We start from the raw sequence: 13,810 nt of genomic DNA on the forward strand, positions 1-13,810 counted from the left end.
CACGCTGCAGTCAGTGAGTATATTACCACACTGACACGCTGCAGTCAGTGAGTATATTACCACACTGACACGCTGCAGTCAGTGAGTATATTACCACACTGACACGCTGCAGTCAGTGAGTATATTACCACACTGACACGCTGCAATCACTGAGTATATTACCACACTGACACGCTGCTATCAGTGAGTATATTACCACACTGACACGCTGCAATCACTGAGTATATTACCACACTGACACGCTGCAATCACTGAGTATATTACCACACTGACACGCTGCTATCAGTGAGTATATTACCACACTGACACGCTGCTATCACTGAGTATATTACCACACTGACACGCTGCAGTCAGTGAGTATATTACCACACTGACACGCTGTAATCAGTGAGTATATTACCACACTGACACGCTGCTATCAGTGAGTATATTACCACACTGACACGCTGCTATCACTGAGTATATTACCACACTGACACGCTGCAATCACTGAGTATATTACCACACTGACACGCTGTAATCAGTGAGTATATTACCACACTGACACGCTGTAATCAGTGAGTATATTACCACACTGACACGCTGCTATCACTGAGTATATTACCACACTGACACGCTGTAATCACTGAGTATATTACCACACTGACACGCAGCTATCACTGAGTATATTACCACACTGACACGCTGCAATCAGTGAGTATATTACCACACTGACACGCTGCTATCACTGAGTATATTACCACACTGACACGCTGCAATCACTGAGTATATTACCACACTGACACGCTGCAATCAGTGAGTATATTACCACACTGACACGCTGCTATCACTGAGTATATTACCACACTGACACGCTGTAATCACTGAGTATATTACCACACTGACACGCTGCAATCAGTGAGTATATTACCACACTGACACGCTGCAATCAGTGAGTATATTACCACACTGACACGCTGTAATCACTGAGTATATTACCACACTGACACGCTGCAGTCAGTGAGTATATTACCACACTGACACGCTGCAATCACTGAGTATATTACCACACTGACACGCTGCAGTCAGTGAGTATATTACCACACTGACACGCTGCTATCAGTGAGTATATTACCACACTGACACGCTGCTATCACTGAGTATATTACCACACTGACACGCTGCAATCACTGAGTATATTACCACACTGACACGCTGCAATCAGTGAGTATATTACCACACTGACACGCTGCAATCAGTGAGTATATTACCACACTGACACGCTGTAATCACTGAGTATATTACCACACTGACACGCTGCAGTCAGTGAGTATATTACCACACTGACACGCTGCAATCACTGAGTATATTACCACACTGACACGCTGCTATCAGTGAGTATATTACCACACTGACACGCTGCTATCAGTGAGTATATTACCACACTGACACGCTGCTATCACTGAGTATATTACCACACTGACACGCTGCTATCACTGAGTATATTACCACACTGACACGCTGTAATCACTGAGTATATTACCACACTGACACGCTGCAGTCAGTGAGTATATTACCACACTGACACGCTGCAATCAGTGAGTATATTACCACACTGACACGCTGCTATCAGTGAGTATATTACCACACTGACACGCTGCTATCAGTGAGTATATTACCACACTGACACGCTGCTATCAGTGAGTATATTACCACACTGACACCCTGCCATCAGTGAGTATATTACCACACTGACACGCTGCAATCAGTGAGTATATTACCACACTGACACGCTGCAGTCAGTGAGTATATTACCACACTGACACGCTGCTATCACTGAGTATATTACCACACTGACACGCTGCAGTCAGTGAGTATATTACCACACTGACATCCTGCAATCACTGAGTATATTACCACACTGACACGCTGCTATCAGTGAGTATATTACCACACTGACACGCTGCTATCAGTGAGTATATTACCACACTGACACGCTGCTATCACTGAGTATATTACCACACTGACATCCTGTAATCACTGAGTATATTACCACACTGACATCCTGTAATCACTGAGTATATTACCACACTGACACGCTGCAATCAGTGAGTATATTACCACACTGACACGCTGCAATCAGTGAGTATATTACCACACTGACACGCTGCAATCAGTGAGTATATTACCACACTGACACGCTGCAATCAGTGAGTATATTACCACACTGACACGCTGCAATCAGTGAGTATATTACCACACTGACACGCTGCTCTCACTGAGTATATTACCACACTGACACGCTGCAGTCAGTGAGTATATTACCACACTGACACGCTGCAGTCAGTGAGTATATTACCACACTGACACGCTGCAATCACTGAGTATATTACCACACTGACACGCTACTATCAGTGAGTATATTACCACACTGACACGCTGCAGTCAGTGAGTATATTACCACACTGACACGCTGCAGTCAGTGAGTATATTACCACACTGACACGCTGCAGTCAGTGAGTATATTACCACACTGACACGCTGCAGTCAGTGAGTATATTACCACACTGACACGCTGCAATCACTGAGTATATTACCACACTGACACGCTACTATCAGTGAGTATATTACCACACTGACACGCTGCAGTCAGTGAGTATATTACCACACTGACACGCTGCTATCAGTGAGTATATTACCACACTGACACGCTGCAGTCAGTGAGTATATTACCACACTGACACCCTGCCATCAGTGAGTATATTACCACACTGACACGCTGCAATCAGTGAGTATATTACCACACTGACACGCTGCAGTCAGTGAGTATATTACCACACTGACACGCTGCTATCACTGAGTATATTACCACACTGACACGCTGCAGTCAGTGAGTATATTACCACACTGACACGCTGCTATCAGTGAGTATATTACCACACTGACACGCTGCTATCACTGAGTATATTACCACACTGACACGCTGCAGTCAGTGAGTATATTACCACACTGACACGCTGCAGTCAGTGAGTATATTACCACACTGACACGCTGCAATCATTACGTATATTACCACACTGACACGCTGCTATCACTGAGTATATTACCACACTGACACGCTGCAATCAGTGAGTATATTACCACACTGACACGCTGCAATCAGTGAGTATATTACCACACTGACACGCTGCTATCACTGAGTATATTACCACACTGACACGCTGCAGTCAGTGAGTATATTACCACACTGACACCCTGCCATCAGTGAGTATATTACCACACTGACACGCTGCAATCAGTAGTATACTAACACACTGACACTCTGCAATCAGTGAGTATACTAACACACTGAAACTAAACTAAACTCTACACAGGTTTGGAGAAACCAAGTTAATGGCGGCTTCTTTAGCTGGACTGTTGTCTGTTTCACAATGGAGGTGAGTATATTTGAATTAGTTCTATGAGGACAATAAGAAATTGCCAAGCCTCACACTCTTTTTTCCAACACTGATTTCTGGACTCAAGACAAATTTCTGCAGTCAGTCTGTGTGTTACGGCAGGTTACTGAATCGTGATAGAGCGCTGCGCACACACTGTCACAATTCCTCTGTGTTCCCAGCGTAGTGATTGCAAGTATGAGTTTGCATAGTTATAGTCACGTGTCAACTTGGACCAGTTTTAGACAAAGCAGGGCCCTGGGCAAAAGTTTAAAGTGGGTCCCCAAATGCTAACATATTGCACCATCAGATAGAAACATTCCAGATGTATTTACTTGCGCTCAGTTCAGGCCGCTAAACGAGTGTGATCGACAATATTGAAGTCATTCGACAATTGTTTCCCAGTCTCCTTAGGGTATGTGCACACGTTCAGTAGCTGGCTGCACTTTGGACACTGCAGATGTCCGCTCCGTCCAAAGCGCTCCTCACTATTGAATGCAGGGGAATCCACATGTGTTCATTGAACCGTGCAGAATCACAACGGCCTATACATTGCACTGGTGATATGTATCTTGCAGAGCCTCGCGTCTCCTCAAGATAAATAGACATGCTGCAGTCTCGAGAGACGCACTACATGTCGGTCTCGGCGGGTGATCCACGGGCATCTGTGCACGCATAGTGGGCATGGGATTTCCACTGTGCTGTAACATCAGGACGTTGCGGATTAGACGCTGAACAACTACACAGCGTCCAACCCGCAGTTTTTACTGATCTTGGGAACATACCCTTACTTCGGCTGAGGAAGAATGATGGGTACAGATAGTCCTCGATACAGTATGATGCAGGTCCCATGTAGTAGATATAGTAGAATGCACTCTCCATGGTTCTTGATAGAGTATAATGCAGCCCCCTCACAGTATAATGCAGCCCCCTCACAGTATAATGCAGCCCCCAACACAGTATAATACAGTCCCCCCATACACAGTATAATGTAGCCCCCCACACAAACAGTATAGTGCAGTCCCCTGTCAGAGTATAATGCAGCCCCCCACATACACAGTATAGTGCAGTCCCCCCACACAGTATAGTGCAGCAGGCACACACACAGTATAATGCAGCAGACAGTAAAATGATGCACACACAATATAATGCACACACAGTATAATGCAGCAAACACACACAGTATAATGCAGCAGACACACAGTATAATGCAGCAAACACACAAACATAGTACAGTCCTCCCACACAGTATAGTGCAGTAGCCACACAGTATAGTGCAGTCCCCCCACACAGTATAGTGCAGCAGACACACACATTATAGTGCAGTCCTCCCACACACAGTATAATGCAGCAGACACACACTCCCACACTATAATGTACACACAGTATAATGCAGCAAACACACCGTATATTGCAGTCCACCCACACAGTATAGTGCAGCAGACACTCATACACACACTATAATGCACACATGCAGTATAATGCAGCAGACACACACAGCATAGTGCAGTCCCTCCACACAGTACAGTAGTGCAGCAGACACACAGTATAATGCAGTATCATGCACACACTATAATGTACACACACAGTGTAATGCTGCAAACACATTGTATAAAGCAGCAGACACACACAGTATAGTGCAGTCCCCCCTACACAGCATAGTCTAGCAGACACACACAGTATAATGCAGCAGATACACACATTATAGTGCAGTCATCCCACACACAGTACAATGGAGCAGACACACACATACTCACACACTATAATGCACACACAGTATAATGCAGCAAACACAGTATAATGCAGCAGACACACAGTATAGTGCAGTCCCCCCCACACACAGTATAGTGCAGCAGACACACACAGTATAATGCAGCAGACACTCATACACACACAATAATGCACACACAGTATAATGCAGCAGACACACAGTATTCTGCAGCAGACACACACACACTATAATGCACACACAATACAGGGCGTCTTAGCGTCTCATCAGCTCTACTGCTGGCACACTGAGTCAGAGGCAGAGGGGGAGTAATGGGAGAGGTAGTGTCACCTGACGCACTATCATCCATCACTGCTTTCAACTGTATCAGCCGATAAGTGGAAGACACTGAGCTCCTCTTACTCGGACCCCTGGAGGAGCGGGGGCCCTAGGCAGCCAACTGGTCTGCATGCCCCTAACGCCGGCCCTGGTGTCGACTAGAGTCTCAGACATCTCTCAGAGTAGCTGACTGATAGAAGTGGATGAGAATTTAGTTGGCATTTCACCACAAGTATCCCATCATTATTCCAGCATTATCTTTTTATTACCTTGTTACCTCTACTCTCTTTATGAATAAGCCATAGGTAAACACAGTAAGGATGGGCTGCAGCCGGTAATGGGCCACTACTGTGTGCTTGCCCCCCAGGCCAAAATTTGCCAGCCAGCCCCTGCCGGTGAGCAGCATTTACTGTAACGCTTCTTCCCCGGTGCCAATGAGTGTCACATGGATGACATCCATGTGTGTTATGCATATGCATGTGCTCTGGATGTTTTGTGGCCCGTGATGACATTAAAAAACGGACATGTCAGTGTGTTTTGCTCACGGACACATGGTCCATAGAAACACACTTACATGTGAAAAGACCCATTTACTTGAATATGCAAATAGCGTTCCATTCCTCCCGAGTCTCTATGCATGGCTGCCCAATGGTAAAAAATTCTGTGACACACATTTGGTGTCAATATGATCACTGTAACTCTAGATGAATTCATTGAGAGGTGTAATTCATAAAATGGGGTCACTTATGGGGGGTTCTGCTGTTTTGGCACCTCATGGGCTCTCCAAGTGGGTCATGGCACCGGCAAACCATATCAGTAAAATCTGACGCTCCTTCCCCTCTGAGCTCTGCCATGTGCCCAAACAATGGTTTACCCCCACATATTATGGGGTATCAGAATACTCAAGACTAGGGTTGAGTGACTTTTAGTTTTTCAGGGTCGAGTCGGGTTTCACGAAACCCGACTTTCTCAAAAGTTGGGTCGAGTGAAATCGGCCGATCCTATTGAAAAGTCGGGGTCGGGGATCAGCCGAAACTCGAAACCCAATGTAAGTCTATGGGGTTTTTTGTTTTTTTTTTACATTTCCTTCAGGGCGATATAGCAGAAAAGCCGGTAATTCAATTGCCGGCTTTTCATTTCTCCTGCCAAAACCCGACATGATATGAGACATGGTTTACATACAGTAAACCATGTCATATCCCCCTTTTTTTTCATATTCCACACTACTAATGTTAGTAGTTTGTATGTGCAAAATTTCGGCGCTCTAGCTATTAAATTAAAGGGTTAAATGGCAGAAAAAATTGGCGTGGGCTCCCGCGCAATTTTCTCCGCCAGAGAAGGAAAGCCAGTGACTGAGGGCAGAAATTAATAGCCTGGAGAGGGTCCACGGTTATTGCCCCCCCCAGCTAAAAACACGTGCCCCCAGCCACCCCAGAAAAGGCACATCTGTAAGATGCGCCTATTCTGGCACTTGGCCACTCTCTTCCCATTCCCGTGTAGCGGTGGGATATGGGGTAATGAAGGGTTAATGCCACCTTGCTATTGTAAGGTGACATTAAGCCAGATTAATAATGGAGAGGCATCAATTATGACACCTATCCATTATTAATCCAATTGTATGAAAGAGTTAAAAAAACACACACATTATTAAAAAGTATTTTAATGAAATAAACACACCGTTTGTTGTAATATTTTATTGTACGTTCAATCCACTCGCTGAAGACCCTTGCTCTGTAACAAATAAAACATAAACCAACAATATACATACCTTCCGAGGATCTGTAACGTCCCACGTTGTAAATCCATCTGAAGGGGTTGAAATATTTTACAGCCAGGAGCTCTGCTAATGCAGCGCTGCTCGTGGCTGTAAGCCTCAGCGAATGAAGGTAATGTAGGTCAATGACCTGTAGTTACCTTCATTCGCGGTGATGCACCCCCTGCTGGATGTCCCTGGAGCGTGGGAAAAGTTCCCAGGCTCGAGGTCATATGAGGACATCCAGCAGGGGGTGCATCACCGCGAATGAAGGTAACTATAGGTCATTGACCTACATTACCTTCATTCGCTGGGGTTTACAGCCACAAGCACAGCTGCATTAGCAGAGCTTGTGGCTGTAAAATATTTTAACCCCTTCAGATGGATTTACAATATGGGACGTTAAAGATCTACGGAAGGTATGGATATTGTTGGTTTATTATTTTTTATTTGTTACAGAGCGAGGGTCTTCAGCAAGTGGATTGAGCCTACAATAAAATATTAAAACAACCTGTGCTTTTATTTCATTAAAATACTTTTTAATAATGTGTGTTTTTTTTAACCGTTTAGTGCAAATGGATTAATAATGGATAGGTGTCAGAATTGACGCCTCTCCATTATTAATCTGGCTTAATGTCACCTTACAATAGCAAGGTGGCAATAACCTTTCATTACCCCATATCCCACCGCTACACGGGAGTGGGAAGAGAGTGGCCAAGTGCCAGAATAGGAGCATCTTCCAGATGTGCCTTTTCTGGGGTGGCTGGGGGCAGATGTTTTTAGCCAGGGGGGGGCCAAAAATTGTGGACCCTCTATAGGCTATTAATATCTGCCCTCAGTCACTGGCTTTACTACTCTGGCGGAGAAAATTGCGCAGGAGCCCACGCCAATTTTTTTCAGCGATTTAACCCTTAAATTGCCTTTAACCCTTAAATTTAATAGCTTTCAGCAATTTAAGGGTTAAATCGCTGAAAAAATTGACGTGGGCTCCCGCGCAATTTTCTCCACCAGAGTAGTAAAGCCAGTGACTGAGGGCAGATATTAATAGCCTAGAGAGGGTCCACGGTTATTGCCCCCCCCCCTGGCTAAAAACATCTGCCCCCAGCCACCCCAGAAAAGGCACATCTGTAAGATGCACCTATTCTGGCACTTGGCCACTCTCTTCCCATTCCTGTGTAGCGGTGGGATATGGGGTAATGAAGGGTTAATGTCACCTTGCTATTGTAAGGTGACATTAAGCCAGATTAATAATGGAGAGGCGTCAATTCTGACACCTATCCATTATTAATCCATTTGCATTAAATGGTTAAAAAAAACACACACATTATTAAAAAGTATTTTAATGAAATAAAAACACAGGTTGTTTTAATATTTTATTGTACGCTCAATCCACTCGCTGAAGACCCTCGCTCTGTAACAAATAAAAAATAATAAGCCAACAATATCCATACCTTCCGTAGATCTGTAACGTCCCACGTTGTAAATCCATCTGAAGGTGTTAAAATATTTTACAGCCACAAGCTCTGCTAATGCAGCTGTGCTTGTGGCTGTAAACCCCAGTGAATGAAGGTAATGTAGGTCAATGACCTACAGATACCTTCATTCGTGGTGATGCGCCCCCTGTTGGATGTCCTCATATGACCTCGAGTCTGGGAACTTTTCCCATGCTCCAGGGACATACAGCAGGGGGCGCATCACCGCAAATGAAGGTAACTACAGGTCATTGACCTACATTACCTTCATTCGCTGGGGTTTACAGCCACGAGCAGCGCTGCATTAGCAGAGCTCCTGGCTGTAAAATATTTTAACCCCTTCAGATGGATTTACAACGTGGGACGTTACAGATCTATGGAAGGTATGTATATTGTTGGTTTATTATTTTTTATTTGTTACAGAGCAAGGGTCTTCAGCGAGTGGATTGAGCGTACAATAAAATATTACAACAAACGGTGGGTTTATTTCATTAAAATACTTTTTAATTTTGTGTGTGTGTTTTTTTTAACTCTTTCATACAATTGGATTAATAATGGATAGGTATCATAATTGACGCCTCTCCATTATTAATCTGGCTTAATGTCACCTTACAATAGCAAGGTGGCATTAACCCTTCATTACCCCATATCCCACCGCTACACGGGAATGGGAAGAGAGTGGCCAAGTGCCAGAATAGGCGCATCTTACGGATGTGCCTATTCTGGGGTGGCTGGGGGCAGGTGTTTTTAGCCAGGGGGGGCCAATAACCGTGGACCCTCTCCAGGCCATTAATATCTGCCCTCAGTCACTGGCTTTACTACTCTGGCGGAGAAAATTGCGCGGGAGCCCACGCCAATTTTTTCCGCGATTTAACCTTTAAATTTAAGAGCTAGAGCGCTGAAATTTTGCACATACAAACTACTAACATTAGTAGTGTGGAATATGCAAAAAAAGGGGGATATGACATGGTTTACTGTATGTGAACCATGTCTCAAATCATGTCGGGTTTTGGCAGGAGAAATGAAAAGCCGGTAATTGAATTACTGGCTTTTCTGCTATATCGCGCTGAAGTCTGAATGCAATATATATATATATATATATATATATATACATATATATATATATATAAAACGAAACCCGACTTTTAAGTAGAGATCGCCGACCGCCGACCCGATCCCAGAGTGGGATCGGGTCGGGTTTCACGAAACCCGACTTTGCTAAAAGTCGGCAACTTTTGAAAAGTGCCGATCTGTTTCGCTCAACCCTACTCAAGACAAATTGCCCAATAACTATTGGGGTCCAGTTTCTCCTGTTACCCTTGGGAAAATAAAAAATTGGGGCAAAAAGATCATTTTTTGTGGAAAAAATATGATTTTTATTTTTATGGCTTTTTGTTATAAACTTCTGTTTAGCATTAGGGGGTTCAAAGTGCTTACCACACATCTAGATAAGTTCTTTGGGGGGTCTAGTTTCCAAAATGGGGTCACTTGTTGGGAGTTTCCACTACTAAGGCACATCAGGGGTTCTCCAAACACGACATGATGCCCACAAACCATTCCATCAAAGTCTGCATTTCAAAAGGTCACTACTTCTCCTCCGAGCCCCGACGCGTGCCCATACAATAGTTTTCTCCTGCATATGGGGTATCAGCGTGCTCAGGACAAACTGGACAACTTTTGGGGTCAAATTTCTCCTGTTACTCTTGGGAAAATAAAAAATTGGTGTCTAAAAGATCATGTTTGTGGAAAAAATATATATTTTTTTAATTTTCATACCCTGGCATTAAAAACTTTAGTGAAACACTTGAGGGTTCAAAGTTCCCACCACTCATCTAGATAAGTTCCTTGAGGGGGTCTAGTTTCCAAAATGGTGTCACTTATGGGGGGTTTCCACTGTTTAGGCACATCAGGGGCTCCCTAAACGCGACATCGTGTTCGATTTTGGATTGAAAAGTCAAACGGTGCTCCTTCCCTTCTGAGCCCTGCCATGCACCCAAACATTGGTTTACCCCCACATATGGGGTATCACCATACTCAGAGTAAATTGCACAATAACATTTTGGGTCCTGTTACCTTGGAATAATTTAAATTGGGGGTGAAAAGATCATTTATGTCGAAAAAATATGATTTTTTTAATTTTACGGCTCTATGTTATAAACTCCTGTGAATCCCTTGGGAGTTCCAAGTTCCCACCACACACCTAGATAAGTTCCTTTCAGGGTCCAGTTTCTAAAATGGTGTCACATCAGGGGCTCTCCAAACGCAACATGACATCCAATCTCAATTCCAGCCAATTTTGCGTTGAAAAAAATCAAATGGCGCTCCATCCCTTCCGAGCTCTGCCATGCGCCCAAACAGTGGTTCCCCCTCACATATGGGGTATCAGCGTACTCAGGACAAATTGCACAATAAATTTTGGGGTCCAATTTCTCCTGTTACCCGTGGGAAAAAAAAAATAGGATATTGTCATGTCGGACGCTATTCACACTAGGGCGTCCGACAGACAGCGGTAATTCCGCATTCATCCACTATGAGCTTAGTGGCACCAGCTAGATTTTGTCTAAGTTGTCCGGGGTTAATCTAGCTGGTACTCAGATTGGAGGCTGGGTCACGCCCTCTGCCTTTAAATAGTTCTGCTGAACTTTGGGCGTCGCCGATTTTAGCTTGTGTCTTGTGCCTGGTGATCTCGGTCTGGAGTGGTGGTCTAGGAGAAGGAATATCGTATCTGGTGGTGTATTATCCTTTGTCAGATTTCTCCTTCCTATGTTTGTATTTGTTTTGCCCTGTGCACATATTCGTGTATTCCTGTGTGACTGCGGCGTGGTGCGTTTTTCAGTTTTCCCTGTCTGTGCTTTCTGTGGGGATTGGCGTATTGTCTCTTCACTGGGTGGCGGGAGGTGGTTTCAGCTTAGGGCTGAAACAGGAGACAGGGTCAGGCCTGGCGGCCCAGACCTGCACACCTTTAGTGTAACTTCTGGGAGAGGGTCAGACAGGGTTTTCCTAGCCTGAGGGATATCACAGGGGCCGGGTAACCAGCCTTAGTCTACCCAGTACTCCCGTGACTTTATAATCAGCCCAAAAAGAAAAAAAAAAGTATTTTTTTTTATGTCATGGATCCCATGACTTCCGTAACCCGCCAGTTGAAGGCGCTGTTCTTACAGGTCTCTGAATTGAAGGGGCAGTTCAGCAACAGGGTCTTGTGGTATCAAATGCGCAAGGGCAAACTGCAGGGAGAGTTGCAGAGCCAAAAATCCCTTTACCTGAGAGGTTTGCTGGGGAACGCAGTAAATCTGTTGTTTTCTGTGAAGCTTGCAAATTGTATTTTCGTATGCGTCCGGTTTCCTCAGGTAATGAGGCTCAGCGTGTGGGCTTGGTTTTGTCATTACTGAACGGAGACCCCCAAGCATGGGCATTTTCATTACCTTCTGATTCAGCTGCATTTAACTCAGTAGAGAGTTTTTTTTTCTGCTCTTGGACTCATTTATGATGATCCTGACAGATTGGCTCTAGCAGAATCTAAGGTATGCGCTCTCCACCAGGGGGAGCGAATGGCGGAGGATTACTGTTCTGAATTTCGTCGCTGGGCGGTAGACACACTATGGAAAGACCCAGCGCTGCGGAGTCAGTTTGTATGTGGGGCATTGAGAAGGGTTAAACAAGCCCTTCTGATGTATGAGACTCCTGCTTCTCTAGAGTCTGCCATGAGTCTTGTTGTTCGCATTGATCGCCGTTTGCATCAGGGGCGCTAGAGACGCCGCCCTTGCCTTGGGGGAGGTCGGAGGTGCACGTGAGGTTGCTGCAGGTGAGCCCACGGAGCCTATGCAAATCGCAGGGGTGTCGCATCATCAAGCCCCCTTGCTCAGAAAGCAGGGACTCTGTTTTTGCTGTGGTAAAAAGGGGCATTATGTAAATGCTTGTTCTCTGTTTTCAAAGAAAAATGCAACGGCGGAAAATTACTAAACTCAGAGGGTGTGGAGGAGGCCAATCTGAGCTTATGCATATCCTCCATGGTGGTCTCTAAATGTATGCTTCCTGCCAGAGTTATTGTTGCAGGCAGAGAGCTGCCAATCACTGTTTTTGTGGATAGTGGTTCAAAAAATTGCCTCATCCTATCCGGATGGTCACCATCAAAGCCATCCCTCTCCCACAGGGGGAGATTACTGAGTTTGTGGCTGAGGTTAAATTCATATGAGGACAACCAGCAGAGGGCGCCTCTTATGATCTCGAGCCAGGGAGCTTTCTAGGAAAGTTCCCACGATCTAGGAACAGCCAGCAGAGGGCGCCTCACCGCAAATGCAGGTAAATATAGGTCATTGACCTACTTTACCTACATTCTCCGGGGTTTTGCAGACATGAGCAATGTTGCATTAGCAAAGCTCGTGGCTGCAAAATATTTTAACCCCTTCAGATGGATTTACATCGTTGGACATTAGATCTGCGGAAGGTAAGGATATTGTTGGTTTATTATGTTTTTTTTGTTACAGAACGAGGGTCTTCAGTGATTGGATTGGGCGATCAATAAAATATTAAAACAACCTTTGTTTTTATTTCATTAAAAAAATGTTTAATATTGTGTTTGTGTATTTTTTTAACCCTTTACTAGTATTGGATTAATAATGGATAGGTGTCATAATTGACGCCTCTCCATTATTAATTTGGCTTAATGTCACCTTACAATAGCAAGGTGGCATTAACCCTTCATTACCCCATATCCCACCGCTACACGGGAATGGGAAGAGAGTGGCCAAGTGCCAGAATAGGCGAATCTTCCAGATGTGCCTTTTCTGTGGTAGCTGGGGGCAGTTGTTTTTAGCCAGGGGGGGCAATTACCATGGACCCTCTCCAGGCTATTAATATCTGCCCTCAGTCACTGGCTTTACTACTCTGGCGGAGAAAATTGCGCAGGGAGCCCACGCCAATTTTTCCGCCATTTAACCCTTTATTTTAATAGCTGGAACGGCCAACTTTTGCATATACACACTACTAATATTAGTAGTGTGGAATATGCAAAAAAAATGGGGATATGAGGTGGTTTACTGTATGTAAACCATGTCTCATATCATGTCGGGTTTAGGAAGGAGATAGCAAAAGCCGGCAATTGAATTACCGGCTTTAAAGCTAT

Source organism: Ranitomeya imitator, chromosome 6 (assembly GCF_032444005.1).
Source record: "Ranitomeya imitator isolate aRanImi1 chromosome 6, aRanImi1.pri, whole genome shotgun sequence".
Taxonomy (NCBI): Eukaryota; Metazoa; Chordata; class Amphibia; order Anura; family Dendrobatidae; genus Ranitomeya; species Ranitomeya imitator.